This window comes from Physella acuta, unplaced genomic scaffold (genome assembly GCF_028476545.2).
Source record: "Physella acuta isolate Inbredline_101_S28 unplaced genomic scaffold, ASM2847654v3 ptg000385l, whole genome shotgun sequence".
NCBI classification, from domain to species: Eukaryota; Metazoa; Mollusca; class Gastropoda; family Physidae; genus Physella; species Physella acuta.
In genome coordinates, this window is record NW_026731904.1 from 286480 (window position 1) to 302013 (window position 15534).

The window sequence follows — 15534 nt, forward strand, 5'->3', positions numbered from 1 at the left end:
CTTTTGAGCCCATGGATATTTTAAATTAATTTAGCTTTTGAGCCCATGGATATTTTAAATTTATTTAGCTTTGAACCCATGGATATTTTAAATTTATTTAGCTTTGAGCCCATGAATATTTTAAATTAATTTAGTTTTTGAGCCCATGGATATTTTAAATTTATTCACTTTTGAGCCCATGGATATTTTAAATTAATTTAGCTTTTGAGCCCATGGATATTTTAAATTAATTTAGCTTTTGATCCCATGGATATTTTAAATTTATTTAGCTTTGAGCCCATGGATATTTTAAATTTATTTAGCTTTGAGCCCATGGATATTTTAAATTAATTTAGCTTTTGAGCCCATGGATATTTTAAATTAATTTAGCTTTTGAGCCCATGGATATTTTAAATTAATTTAGCTTTTGAGCCCATGGATATTTTAAATTAATTTAGCTTTTGAGCCCATGGATATTTTAAATTTATTCACTTTTGAGCCCATGGATATTTTAAATTAATTTAGCTTTTGAGCCCATGGATATTTTAAATTAATTTAGCTTTTGAGCCCATGGATATTTTAAATTTATTTAGCTTTGAGCCCATGGATATTTTAAGTTAATTCACTTTTGAGCCCATGGATATTTTAAATTAATTTAGCTTTTGAGCCCATGGATATTTTAAATTAATTTAGCTTTTGAGCCCATGGATATTTTAAATAAATTTATCTTTTGAGCCCATGGATATTTTTAATTAATTTAGCTTTTGAACCCATGGATATTTTAAATTAATTTAGCTTTTGAGCCCATGGATATTTTAAATTAATTTAGCTTTTGAGCCCATGGATATTTTAAATTAATTTAGCTTTTGAGCCCATGGATATTTTAAATTAATTTAGCTTTTGAGCCCATGGATATTTTAAATTAATTTAGCTTTTGAGCCCATGGATATTTTAAATTTATTCACTTTTGAGCCCATGGATATTTTAAATTAATTTAGCTTTTGAGCCCATGGATATTTTAAATTAATTCATTTTTGAGCCCATGGATATTTTAAATTAATTCATTTTTGAGCCCATGGATATTTTAAGTTAATTCACTTTTGAGCCCATGGATATTTTAAGTTAATTCACTTTTGAGCCCATGGATATTTTAAATTAATTCACTTTTGAGCCCATGGATATTTTAAATTAATTTAGCTTTTGAGCCCATGGATATTTTAAATTTTTTTAGCTTTGAGCCCATGGATATTTTAAATTAATTCATTTTTGAGCCCATGGATATTTTAAATTAATTCATTTTTGAGCCCATGGATATTTTAAGTTAATTCACTTTTGAGCCCATGGATATTTCAAGTTAATTCACTTTTGAGCCCATGGATATTTCTATCGGAGCTGACAGACATGAGAGCAGTTGTTAAGTCTTTGAACAAAATGCTTTGAACTAAAGGAGCTCGTCAGATGGACATTTTTTTCTTTTAACTTTTTTCCCCTTTTTAAAGGGAGTAGTTAGCTCTTCACTGCTATGTACAATATATATACATACTTAATAGGTTAAACATTGTATTTTCCCAACACTGTGTTGGTTTCATATACTGGGCTGCCAGCTTGAAAGATTTTGCCTGAAATTTTTTCAATTAAACTTCTCTGAGAAGGGGGAGGTTTGTGTAATTTTAACAACCACAATAAAAAAAAATGTATTCTTGAAACTAAATTTTGATAGAAGGCAAAATTTAGTTTCAAGAATACATTTTTTTTATTGTGGTTGTTAAAATTACACAAACCTCCCCCTCCATTTCTACACCTCCCGCCATTTAAACATCTCCCCCATTTAAACACCTCCCCCACCCCTGCAACACCCCCCCCTCACCTACCCAATGCTTCCCCCTCTATTTTAACACCTCCCCCACCCTTTCTCTCCTATTTTGATAGAAAAATATAATTACCTCTTCATTGGACTTGAGAGTGTGCACAATGATTCTTATCAACTACATATAATCTATATTTATTTTTATGAGCCTTTTAAAGTGTTTTCTTTCATTTTATTTAATTATAATATATTAAATTTTGAATGGCAAAAAAAAAATCACCATAAGTTAAATGTTGAAAAGAAAAATTATTATATACTAGCGTACCCGTCCCCGCACGTTGCCGCGGAAATAGAAGAAAGTCCGATGAAATATGTAAGAAGGGTTTCATCCAAGCGTTACCAATCCTATATTCTTAGTTTTCTAAAAGTGAGTGAATTAAATGTGTCAGAGATGTAGAGGGGCGCTATCAGGAGCCCCCCCACCCCCTCAATTACACTACAGCATAGGCGCAGCGTACGGCCCATGGCTCCTTAAAACTAACAGGCACCATCGTGCTCATAGGATAACCCAGCGTGCCAAATAGCATCCTGTTAACAATGATGCAGATTTCGCCATTTGCTAAAGTGACAGGATTTTTTTCTTTAACACGTAAAAAAATTTATTTGACGCGTTTGAAACATCAGTGTGACTGATGCAATATGTTAGCGGTACTAATGGTCTATTATTAGATGCTCGATCTGAATTTCTGATTGGATTGTATAAAAATAAATGCTAATTGCATCATTCCCAAAGTGACGAAACTGTTTGGATTTTTTTACGGACAAAAAGAAACATCCCAGTTAATAATCTAACATTGGTTATTTTTCTGATTATTAAAATAAAACACATTACACGGCCCTCAGCGGCCCTTGGGGGCCGAAACAGAAATTTTTATTTGCAGCCAAATCGCACCCTACCAGGGCACTGGCGGACATGCCTGATTCAATTTAGTAAGCGTTTGTAACGCCCCATCCTTTCTATTGTCTATTACACTGTTTAGACCAAACGTAGTCGCCATGGCGCTCGTGGGAAAGACCAGGGCGCCAAATCACATCCTGCCGGGGGTCTGCCCATGCAAAATTTTTATATACCGTACATAGAGAAAAATCACACCCTCCCGTTGCACCACCCTTGCGAAATTAAAAACGATTTTTTTATAGAACCCTTCCCTAGAGTGTTATAATGAACTCACCAAAGTCTCATGCCTATCGGATGAATAGTGTCAAACCAAAATTGACTTTTATTTTTATATACTGCATATAGAGAAAAAACAAATTGCGCCCTGTCGTGGCGTCACCCCTGCAAATTAGAATATTTTTTCTGCAGAAACCTCCCCAGAAATATCCACAACAACTTCCCAAAGTTTCATGCCGATGTGATGTAGTAATATATAAAAGACAAACACAAACACACATACATTGTTTTTTATATATATAGTTTACTAACTTCCCAATTCCATAGAGCTGCCATCTGATAAGAAAATAATTTAATTCAATATGAGTGTTTAGCTACAAAAATAATTTAATTCAATATGAGTGTTTAGCTACAAAAATAATTTAATTCAATATGAGTGTTTAGCTACAAAAATAATTTATCCATTGGGAGTAATTTTCTAGACCTGACAATAATCCATTGTAAAGTCATGAGCAATAGCTTGACAATAACAATGTGGACAGATTCTGTGCAGCTTATGAAAAGAATCCATTGAGGGTATAGAGGGAAAATTGCCTGCAGACTGTCATTATAAACTAGAAATCAGGAACATAACCTTGGTTGTAAACTGACTATCTTAGAAAAGGTACATTTAACAGAAGAGACCAAAAACTTATTATTTTATTCATATTTGTTGTTACTATAATACTTTCTGAAAAAATATGTAAGGAAACTTTTTACTTATAACGCTATAGCATTTAAAATACACTTTTATGATTTGACCAAAATATAGCAAATTTAAAAAGTTTGTTGTTTAGGGAGATGTCATTTCTCTTGCAGCCATGTAGACTTAATTTTTTTGGGTCCACTTAATCATTTTGTACTTTGATAGTATTTAGTGGCAATGTGTCCTGCAGGGGAGGGGTGGATTCCTGAACTAATCTTGTTAGGGTTAACAATGGGATATATTCTATTATTTTTCATATGGAATTATTACCTCTTGAACTTTGTATGTTTGTGAGTCAATGAAACTTCTGACAGCTCCCTTATTTAAAGTCTAACTTTTCATAGAAAAGTGAAGATGAGACTGATAAAAGATGAGAAAGTTTAAATAGAGTGTCTGGTAGCTGGAACATGCAACAGCTCTAATAGAGTGTCTGGTAGCTGGAACATGCAACAGCTCTAATAGAGTGTCTGTTAGCTGGAACATGCAACAGCTCTAATAGAGTGTCTGGTAGCTGGAACATGCAACAGCTCTAATAGAGTGTCTGGTAGCTGGAACATGCAACAGCTCTAATAGAGTGTCTGGTAGCTGGAACATGCAACAGCTCTAATAGAGTGTCTGGTAGCTGGAACATGCAACAGCTCTAATAGAGTGTCTGGTAGCTGGAACATGCAACAGCTCAGAGTGTCTGGTAGCTGGAACATGCAACAGCTCTAATAGAGTGTCTGGTAGCTGCAACATGCAACAGCTCTAATAGAGTGTCTGGTAGTTGGAACATGCAACAGCTCAGAGTGTCTGGTAGCTGGAACATGCAACAGCTCTAATAGAGTGTCTGGTAGCTGGAACATGCAACAGCTCTAATAGAGTGTCTGGTAGTTGGAACATGCAACAGCTCTAATAGAGTATCTGGTAGCTGGAACATGCAACAGCTCTAATAGAGTGTCTGGTAGTTGGAACATGCAACAGCTCAGAGTATCTGGTAGCTGGAACATGCAACAGCTCTAATAGAGTGTCTGGTAGCTGGAACATGCAACAGCTCTAATAGAGTGTCTGGTAGCTGGAACATGCAACAGCTCTAATAGAGTGTCTGGTAGCTGGAACATGCACCAGCTCTAATAGAGTGTCTGGTAGTTGGAACATGCAACAGCTGTAATAGAGTGTCTGGTAGTTGGAACATGCAACAGCTCTAATAGAGTGTCTGGTAGTTGGAACATGCAACAGCTCTAATAGAGTGTCTGGTAGCTGGAACATGTAACAGCTCTAATAGAGTGTCTGTTAGCTGGAACATGCAACAGCTCTAATAGAGTGTCTGGTAGCTGGAACATGCAACAGCTCTAATAGAGTGTCTGGTAGCTGGAACATGCAACAGCTCTAATAGAGTGTCTGGTAGCTGGAACATGCAACAGCTGTTATAGAATGTCTGGTAGTTGGAACATGCAACAGCTCTAATAGAGTGTCTGGTAGCTGGAACATGCAACAGCTCTAATAGAGTGTCTGGTAGCTGGAACATGCAACAGCTCTAATAGAGTGTCTGGTAGTTGGAACATGCAACAGCTCAGAGTGTCTGGTAGCTGGAACATGCAACAGCTCTAATAGAGTGTCTGGTAGCTGGAACATGCAACAGCTCTAATAGAGTGTCTGGTAGCTGGAACATGCAACAGCTGTAATAGAGTGTCTGGTAGTTGGAACATGCAACAGCTCTAATAGAGTGTCTGGTAGCTGGAACATGCAACAGCTCTAATAGAGTGTCTGGTAGCTGGAACATGCAACAGCTCTAATAGAGTGTCTGGTAGTTGGAACATGCAACAGCTCAGAGTGTCTGGTAGCTGGAACATGCAACAGCTCTAATAGAGTCTCTGGTAGCTGGAACATGCAACAGCTCTAATAGAGTCTCTGGTAGCTGGAACATGCAACAGCTCTAATAGAGTGTCTGGTAGTTGGAACATGCAACAGCTCAGAGTGTCTGGTAGCTGGAACATGCAACAGCTCAGAGTGTCTGGTAGCTGGAACATGCAACAGCTCTAATAGAGTGTCTGGTAGCTGGAACATGCAACAGCTCTAATAGAGTGTCTGGTAGTTGGAACATGCAACAGCTCAGAGTGTCTGGTAGCTGGAACATGCAACAGCTCTAATAGAGTGTCTGGTAGCTGGAACATGCAACAGCTCTAATAGAGTGTCTGGTAGTTGGAACATGCAACAGCTCTAATAGAGTGTCTGGTAGCTGGAACATGCAACAGCTCTAATAGAGTGTCTGGTAGCTGGAACATGCAACAGCTCTAATAGAGTGTCTGGTAGTTGGAACATGCAACAGCTCTAATAGAGTGTCTGGTAGCTGGAACATGCAACAGCTCTAATAGAGTGTCTGGTAGTTGGAACATGCAACAGCTCTAATAGAGTGTCTGGTAGTTGGAACATGCAACAGCTCTAATAGAGTGTCTGGTAGCTGGAACATGCACCAGCTCTAATAGAGTGTCTGGTAGCTGCAACATGCAACAGCTCAGAGTGTCTGGTAGTTGGAACATGCAACAGCTCTAATAGAGTGTCTGGTAGCTGGAACATGCAACAGCTCAGAGTGTCTGGTAGCTGGAACATGCAACAGCTCTAATAGAGTGTCTGGTAGCTGCAACATGCAACAGCTCTAATAGAGTGTCTGGTAGTTGGAACATGCAACAGCTCAGAGTGTCTGGTAGCTGGAACATGCAACAGCTCTAATAGAGTGTCTGGTAGCTGGAACATGCAACAGCTCTAATAGAGTGTCTGGTAGTTGGAACATGCAACAGCTCTAATAGAGTATCTGGTAGCTGGAACATGCAACAGCTCTAATAGAGTGTCTGGTAGTTGGAACATGCAACAGCTCAGAGTATCTGGTAGCTGGAACATGCAACAGCTCTAATAGAGTGTCTGGTAGCTGGAACATGCAACAGCTCTAATAGAGTGTCTGGTAGCTGGAACATGCAACAGCTCTAATAGAGTGTCTGGTAGCTGGAACATGCAACAGCTCTAATAGAGTGTCTGGTAGCTGGAACATGCAACAGCTCTAATAGAGTGTCTGGTAGCTGGAACATGCAACAGCTCTAATAGAGTGTCTGGTAGCTGGAACATGCAACAGCTCAGAGTGTCTGGTAGTTGGAACATGCAACAGCTCTAATAGAGTGTCTGGTAGCTGGAACATGCAACAGCTCAGAGTGTCTGGTAGCTGGAACATGCAACAGCTCTAATAGAGTGTCTGGTAGCTGGAACATGCAACAGCTCAGAGTGTCTGGTAGCTGGAACATGCAACAGCTCTAATAGAGTGTCTGGTAGCTGCAACATGCAACAGCTCTAATAGAGTGTCTGGTAGTTGGAACATGCAACAGCTCAGAGTGTCTGGTAGCTGGAACATGCAACAGCTCTAATAGAGTGTCTGGTAGCTGGAACATGCAACAGCTCTAATAGAGTGTCTGGTAGCTGGAACATGCAACAGCTCTAATAGAGTGTCTGGTAGCTGGAACATGCAACAGCTCTAATAGAGTGTCTGGTAGCTGGAACATGCAACAGCTCTAATAGAGTGTCTGGTAGCTGGAACATGCAACAGCTCAGAGTGTCTGGTAGCTGGAACATGCAACAGCTCTAATAGAGTGTCTGGTAGCTGGAACATGCAACAGCTCTAATAGAGTGTCTGGTAGCTGGAACATGTAACAGCTCTAATAGAGTATCTGGTAGCTGGAACATGCAACAGCTCTAATAGAATGTCTGGTAGCTGGAACATGCAACAGCTCAGAGTGTCTGGTAGCTGGAACATGCAACAGCTCTAATAGAGTCTCTGGTAGCTGGAACATGCAACAGCTCTAATAGAGTGTCTGGTAGCTGGAACATGCAACAGCTCTAATAGAATGTCTGGTAGCTGGAACATGCAACAGCTCTAATAGAGTGTCTGGTAGCTGGAACATGCAACAGCTCTAATAGAGTGTCTGGTAGCTGGAACATGCAACAGCTCAGAGTCTCTGGTAGTTGGAACATGCAACAGCTCTAATAGAGTGTCTGGTAGCTGGAACATGCAACAGCTCTAATAGAGTGTCTGGTAGTTGGAACATGCAACAGCTCTAATAGAGTGTCTGGTAGCTGGAACATGCAACAGCTCTAATAGAGTGTCTGGTAGCTGGAACATGCAACAGCTCAGAGTGTCTGGTAGTTGGAACATGCAACAGCTCTAATAGAGTGTCTGGTAGCTGGAACATGCAACAGCTCTAATAGAGTGTCTGGTAGCTGGAACATGCAACAGCTCTAATAGAGTGTCTGGTAGCTGGAACATGCAACAGCTCAGAGTGTCTGGTAGTTGGAACATGCAACAGCTCTAATAGAGTGTCTGGTAGCTGGAACATGCAACCGCTCAGAGTGTCTGGTAGCTGGAACATGCAACAGCTCTAATAGAGTGTCTGGTAGTTGGAACATGCAACAGCTGTAATAGAGTGTCTGGTAGTTGGAACATGCAACAGCTCTAATAGAGTGTCTGGTAGCTGGAACATGCAACAGCTCTAATAGAGTGTCTGGTAGCTGGAACATGCAACAGCTCTAATAGAGTGTCTGGTAGCTGGAACATGCAACAGCTCTAATAGAGTGTCTGGTAGTTGGAACATGCAACAGCTCTAATAGAGTGTCTGGTAGCTGGAACATGCAACAGCTCTAATAGAGTGTCTGGTAGCTGGAACATGCAACAGCTCTAATAGAGTGTCTGGTAGTTGGAACATGCAACAGCTCTAATAGAGTGTCTGGTAGCTGGAACATGCAACAGCTCTAATAGAGTGTCTGGTAGCTGGAACATGCAACAGCTCTAATAGAGTGTCTGGTAGCTGGAACATGCAACAGCTCTAATAGAGTGTCTGGTAGTTGGAACATGCAACAGCTCTAATAGAGTGTCTGGTAGCTGGAACATGCAACAGCTCTAATAGAGTGTCTGGTAACTGGAACATGCAACAGCTCTAATAGAGTGTCTGGTAGCTGGAACATGTAACAGCTCTAATAGAGTGTCTGGTAGCTGGAACATGCAACAGCTCTAATAGAGTGTCTGGTAGCTGGAACATGCAACAGCTCTAATAGAGTGTCTGGTAGCTGGAACATGCAACAGCTGTTATAGAATGTCTGGTAGTTGGAACATGCAACAGCTCTAATAGAGTATCTGGTAGCTGGAACATGCAACAGCTCTAATAGAGTGTCTGGTAGCTGGAACATGCAACAGCTCTAATAGAGTCTCTGGTAGCTGGAACATGCAACAGCTCAGAGTGTCTGGTAGTTGGAACATGCAACAGCTCTAATAGAGTATCTGGTAGCTGGAACATGCAACAGCTCTAATAGAGTGTCTGGTAGCTGGAACATGCAACAGCTCTAATAGAGTCTCTGGTAGCTGGAACATGCAACAGCTCTAATAGAGTGTCTGGTAGCTGGAACATGCAACAGCTCTAATAGAGTGTCTGGTAGTTGGAACATGCAACAGCTCTAATAGAGTGTCTGGTAGCTGGAACATGCAACAGCTCTAATAGAGTGTCTGGTAACTGGAACATGCAACAGCTCTAATAGAGTGTCTGGTAGCTGGAACATGTAACAGCTCTAATAGAGTGTCTGGTAGCTGGAACATGCAACAGCTCTAATAGAGTGTCTGGTAGCTGGAACATGCAACAGCTGTTATAGAATGTCTGGTAGTTGGAACATGCAACAGCTCTAATAGAGTGTCTGGTAACTGGAACATGCAACAGCTCTAATAGAGTGTCTGGTAGCTGGAACATGTAACAGCTCTAATAGAGTGTCTGGTAGCTGGAACATGCAACAGCTCTAATAGAGTGTCTGGTAACTGGAACATGCAACAGCTCTAATAGAGTGTCTGGTAGCTGGAACATGCAACAGCTCTAATAGAGTGTCTGGTAGTTGGAACATGCAACAGCTGTAATAGAGTGTCTGGTAGCTGGAACATGCAACAGCTCTATGACAGCTAACTGGAAGACCTGTCAGGGAGAACCAGGAAATACCACCAAAAGCATGGACCAACTGATGGACAGATGGGTTGAACACTTTAAGGAAGTCCTAAATAGACCAGTACCTCTAAACCCATCACCATGGACCAAGCTAATGTAGACCTCCCCTATCAACTGTGTGAAGCTTTCTAGAGAAAAGATTAAGAAACTCATCATCCACTCTTACAGAAGCTAAGGGTCTTGAACCAAGGAAACATACACAGCACTCTTACAGAAGCTTGAACCAAGGAAACATACACAGCACTCTTACAGAAGCTTGAACCAAGGAAACATACACAGCACTCTTACAGAAGCTTGAACCAAGGAAACATACACAGCACTCTTACAGAAGCTTGAACCAAGGAAACATACACAGCACTCTTACAGAAGCTTGAACCAAGGAAACATACACAGCACTCTTACAGAAGCTTGAACCAAGGAAACATACACAGCACTCTTACAGAAGCTTGAACCAAGGAAACATACACATCACTCTTACAGAAACTAAGGGACTTGAACCAAGGAAACATACACAGCACTCTTACAGAAACTAAGGATCTTGAACCAAGGAAACATACACAGCACTCTTACAGAAGCTAACGGTCTTGAAGCAAGGAAACATACACAGCACTCTTACAGAAACTAAGGGTCTTGAACCAAGGAAACATACACATCACTCTTACAAAAGCTAAGGGTCTTGAACCAAGGAAACATACACAGCACTCTTACAGAAGCTTGAACCAAGGAAACATACACAGCACTCTTACAGAAACTAAGGATCTTGAACCAAGGAAACATACACAGCACTCTTACAGAAGTTTGAACCAAGGAAACATACACATCACTCTTACAGAAGCTAACGGTCTTGAACCAAGGAAACATACACAGCACTCTTACAGAAACTAAGGATCTTGAACCAAGGAAACATACACAGCACTCTTACAGAAGCTTGAACCAAGGAAACATACACAGCAGTCTTACAGAAGCTTGAACCAAGGAAACATACACAGCACTCTTACAGAAGCTTGAACCAAGGAAACATACACAGCACTCTTACAGAAGCTTGAACCAAGGAAATATACACAGCACTCTTACAGAAGCTTGAAGCAAGGAAACATACACAGCACTCTTACAGAAGCTTGAAGCAAGGAAACATACACAGCACTCTTACAGAAGCTTGAACCAAGGAAACATACACAGCACTCTTACAGAAGCTTGAACCAAGGAAACATACACAGCACTCTTACAGAAACTAAGGGTCTTGAACCAAGGAAACATACACAGCACTCTTACAGAAACTAAGGATCTTGAAGCAAGGAAACATACACAGCACTCTTACAGAAGCTAACAGTCTTGAAGCAAGGAAACATACACAGCACTCTTACAGAAACTAAGGGTCTTGAACCAAGGAAACATACACAGCACTCTTACAGAAACTAAGGATCTTGAAGCAAGGAAACATACACAGCACTCTTACAGAAGCTAACAGTCTTGAAGCAAGGAAACATACACAGCACTCTTACAGAAACTAAGGGTCTTGAACCAAGGAAACATACACAGCACTCTTACAGAAGCTTGAAGCAAGGAAACATACACAGCACTCTTACAGAAGCTTGAACCAAGGAAACATTCACAGCACTCTTACAGAAGCTTGAACCAAGGAAACATACACAGCACTCTTACAGAAGCTTGAACCAAGGAAACATACACAGCACTCTTACAGAAGCTTGAACCAAGGAAACATACACAGCACTCTTACAGAAGCTTGAACCAAGGAAACATACACAGCACTCTTACAGAAGCTTGAACCAAGGAAACATACACAGCACTCTTACAGAAGCTTGAACCAAGGAAACATACACAGCACTCTTACAGAAGTTAAGGGTCTTGAAACAAGGAAACATACACAGCACTCTTACAGAAGCTAAGGGTCTTGAACCAAGGAAACATACACAGCACTCTTACAGAAGCTTGAACCAAGGAAATATACACAGCACTCTTACAGAAGCTTGAACCAAGGAAACATACACAGCACTCTTACAGAAGCTTGAACCAAGGAAACATACACAGCACTCTTACAGAAGCTTGAACCAAGGAAACATACACAGCACTCTTACAGAAGCTTGAACCAAGGAAACATACACAGCACTCTTACAGAAGCTTGAAGCAAGGAAACATACACAGCACTCTTACAGAAGCTTGAACCAAGGAAACATACACAGCACTCTTACAGAAGCTTGAACCAAGGAAACATACACAGCACTCTTACAGAAGCTTGAAGCAAGGAAACATACACAGCACTCTTACAGAAGCTTGAACCAAGGAAACATACACAGCACTCTTACAGAAGCTTGAACCAAGGAAACATACACAGCACTCTTACAGAAGCTTGAAGCAAGGAAACATACACAGCACTCTTACAGAAGCTTGAACCAAGGAAACATACACAGCACTCTTACAGAAACTAACGGTCTTGAACCAAGGAAACATACACAGCACTCTTACAGAAGTTAAGGGTCTTGAAGCAAGGAAACATACACAGCACTCTTACAGAAGCTAAGGGTCTTGAACCAAGGAAACATACACAGCACTCTTACAGAAGCTAAGGGTCTTGAACCAAGGAAACATACACAGCACTCTTACAGAAGCTTGAACCAAGGAAACATACACAGCACTCTTACAGAAGCTTGAACCAAGGAAACATACACAGCACTCTTACAGAAGCTAAGGGTCTTGAACCAAGGAAACATACACAGCACTCTTACAGAAACTAACGGTCTTGAAGCAAGGAAACATACACAGCATTCTCACAGAAGCTAAGGGTCTTGAACCAAGGAAACATACACAGCACTCTTACAGAAGCTAACGGTCTTGAAGCAAGGAAACATACACAGCACTCTTACAGAAGCTAAGGGTCTTGAACCAAGGAAACATACACAGCACTCTTACAGAAGTTAAGGGACTTGAACCAAGGAAACATACACAGCACTCTTACAGAAACTAAGGATCTTGAACCAAGGAAACATACACAGCACTCTTACAGAAGCTAACGGTCTTGAAGCAAGGAAACATACACAGCACTCTTACAGAAACTAAGGGTCTTGAACCAAGGAAACATACACAGCACTCTTACAGAAGCTTGAACCAAGGAAACATACACAGCACTCTTACAGAAACTAAGGGTCTTGAACCAAGGAAACATACACAGCACTCTTACAGAAACTAAGGGACTTGAACCAAGGAAACATACACAGCACTCTTACAGAAGCTAAGGGTCTTGAACCAAGGAAACATACACAGCACTCTTACAGAAGTTAAGGGACTTTAACCAAGGAAACATACACAGCACTCTTACAGAAGTTAAGGGTCTTGAAGCAAGGAAACATACACAGCACTCTTACAGAAGTTAAGGGTCTTGAACCAAGGAAACATACACAGCACTCTTACAGAAGCTTGAACCAAGGAAACATACACAGCACTCTTACAGAAACTAAGGATCTTGAACCAAGGAAACATACACAGCACTCTTACAGAAGTTTGAACCAAGGAAACATACACATCACTCTTACAGAAGCTAACGGTCTTGAACCAAGGAAACATACACAGCACTCTTACAGAAACTAAGGATCTTGAACCAAGGAAACATACACAGCACTCTTACAGAAGCTTGAACCAAGGAAACATACACATCACTCTTACAGAAGCTTGAACCAAGGAAACATACACAGCACTCTTACAGAAGCTAAGGGTCTTGAACCAAGGAAACATACACAGCACTCTTACAGAAGCTAACGGTCTTGAAGCAAGGAAACATACACAGCACTCTTACAGAAGCTTGAACCAAGGAAACATACACATCACTCTTACAGAAGCTTGAACCAAGGAAACATACACAGCACTCTTACAGAAGCTAAGGGTCTTGAACCAAGGAAACATACACAGCACTCTTACAGAAGCTAAGGGTCTTGAACCAAGGAAACATACACAGCACTCTTACAGAAACTAACGGTCTTGAAGCAAGGAAACATACACAGCATTCTCACAGAAGCCAAGGGTCTTGAACCAAGGAAACATACACAGCACTCTTACAGAAGCTAACGGTCTTGAAGCAAGGAAACATAAACAGCACTCTTACAGAAGCTAACGGTCTTGAACCAAGGAAACATACACAGCACTCTCACAGAAGCTAACGGTCTTGAAGCAAGGAAACATACACAGCACTCTTACAGAAACTAAGGGTCTTGAACCAAGGAAACATACACAGCACTCTTACAGAAGCTTGAACCAAGGAAACATACACAGCACTCTTACAGAAACTAAGGGTCTTGAACCAAGGAAACATACACAGCACTCTTACAGAAACTAAGGGACTTGAACCAAGGAAACATACACAGCACTCTTACAGAAGCTAAGGGTCTTGAACCAAGGAAACATACACAGCACTCTTACAGAAGTTAAGGGACTTTAACCAAGGAAACATACACAGCACTCTTACAGAAGTTAAGGGTCTTGAAGCAAGGAAACATACACAGCACTCTTACAGAAGTTAAGGGTCTTGAACCAAGGAAACATACACAGCACTCTTACAGAAGTTAAGGGTCTTGAACCAAGGAAACATACACAGCACTCTTACAGAAGCTTGAACCAAGGAAACATACACAGCACTCTTACAGAAGTTAAGGGTCTTGAACCAAGGAAACATACACAGCACTCTTACAGAAGCTTGAACCAAGGAAACATACACAGCACTCTTACAGAAACTAAGGATCTTGAACCAAGGAAACATACACAGTACTCTTACAGAAGTTAGAACCAAGGAAACATACACATCACTCTTACAGAAGCTAACGGTCTTGAACCAAGGAAACATACACATCACTCTTGCAGAAGCTTGAACCAAGGAAACATACACAGCACTCTTACAGAAGTTAAGGATCTTGAACCAAGGAAACATACACAGCACTCTTACAGAAGCTTGAACCAAGGAAACATACACAGCACTCTTACAGAAGCTTGAACCAAGGAAACATACACAGCACTCTTACAGAAGTTAAGGGACTTGAACCAAGGAAACATACACAGCACTCTTACAGAAGCTTGAACCAAGGAAACATACACAGCACTCTTACAGAAGCTTGAACCAAAGAAACATACACAGCACTCTTACAGAAGCTTGAACCAAGGAAACATACACAGCACTCTTACAGAAGTTAAGGGACTTGAACCAAGGAAACATACACAGCACTCTTACAGAAGCTTGAACCAAGGAAACATACACAGCACTCTTACAGAAGCTAAGGGTCTTGAAGCAAGGAAACATACACAGCACTCTTACAGAAGCTTGAACCAAGGAAACATACACAGCACTCTTACAGAAGTTAAGGGTCTTGAACCAACGAAACATACACAGCACTCTTACAGAAAATAAGGGTCTTGAACGCAAACCTGCAACTGATTTCTATCATGATTGACTCTGTAATGTCTGTGATAGAACTTATTGAAAGTTTACTGACTGCAAAAAACCCTTTTTCCTGTTTTGTTTTTTTATTAGTTTTGGTCCTCATCATCTTTGTTTTTTCCTTATTTATAACACACTCTGTGTGTCACTATATCAGGAACACTCTAGAGAAAAAACAAGCAAAATAAAAACTTTCACACTCAAACGGAAAACAAAACTTTCCACAACTCTGACATCAAATGGAACAAATACAAAATATATTCTAAAGCCGGAAAAGTACCAAAAAAAAATTACGTCATTGATTCTAGAGTAAACATAGAATTAAAAGGTAATGCTGAAAAAAAATACACACTAGTTACATCATCAATACTTGATAATACAGACACTAAC

At 40.4% G+C, this 15534-nt stretch overlaps 1 protein-coding gene across 4 annotated transcripts in view; it reads left to right on the plus strand.

Annotated features, from left to right (window-relative positions):
* The window catches only part of LOC131942048 (tyrosine-protein phosphatase non-receptor type 4), a 172178-nt gene that overhangs the window by 46051 nt on the left and 110593 nt on the right, over positions 1 to 15534 (plus strand). The window lies entirely within an intron of this gene.